This window comes from Cynoglossus semilaevis, chromosome 1 (assembly GCF_000523025.1).
Source record: "Cynoglossus semilaevis isolate Cse_v1.0 chromosome 1, Cse_v1.0, whole genome shotgun sequence".
In the NCBI taxonomy this organism is placed as follows: Eukaryota; Metazoa; Chordata; class Actinopteri; order Pleuronectiformes; family Cynoglossidae; genus Cynoglossus; species Cynoglossus semilaevis.
In genome coordinates this window covers 32151942-32152785 of record NC_024307.1, presented here as the reverse complement: position 1 = coordinate 32152785, position 844 = coordinate 32151942, and positions in this window count along the sequence as shown.

The window sequence follows — 844 nt, the reverse complement described above, 5'->3', positions numbered from 1 at the left end:
GCTGACCTTTGTTCCGATCAACACGTGAGTCAGAGGCTTTCTCCCTGTCATTTCCCTGCAAAGATTGGAGGACACATATTTGTGAATATGACAATTTACATTCTGATAGTTATTTACTAATTAATTTAGATTCATCCTGGTGAGCCACACACAGGTTTACCTTCACGTTGGGTTCATTCTCTGTTCCCTCCATACTTGCTTCTGGGTCGTTCAGATGGCTTGTTTCTGTAATTAAAGTAGACATTTTTGCAATACTCAAAAGAAGCTTGTTTTTGAAGTACAAAAATACACCAACTCTTTTTGATATTGTTACTTTAAATTGATTAAAGGTTGATGACAGTGATCCCAGTGTGTAATGTAGTCAGTGGTGGATGTGAGATGGTTCACTGTACAGATAAAAGCTTGTGTCTGCATAATGTGTATGTATCCACTGAGCATTAGACTTAAAGTTACTTGTTTAAATATCACATTTAAAACTATTTACTGATTTAGCGTTTTTAACATAGCGTGACAGATGTTGGAACAGCTCTGGTAACGTTACTTCTGAGAAAAAAAAGAAAGCTGTTTACCTTCTTGTACACTCTTTGAAACTGAGCATGTTTGATCAATGATGTTGTCTCGTGTGTCAGATTGAGTTTTTGTCCCCAATGACTTTGCAGTGGCCTAAAAATGTGAACTATCTATGAAGTTAATATTTTACTTTTTACAACACTTTGTTTTGCCTTCTTCTATAAACCACTACATCGACTAACACTGTCAACTCCAGGCAAGTACTAGAATAAAAATCTTTATCTTTTTTTTTTCTTTTTCTTTTTCACATAGGTTGTATTGTGTAAGTCTATAC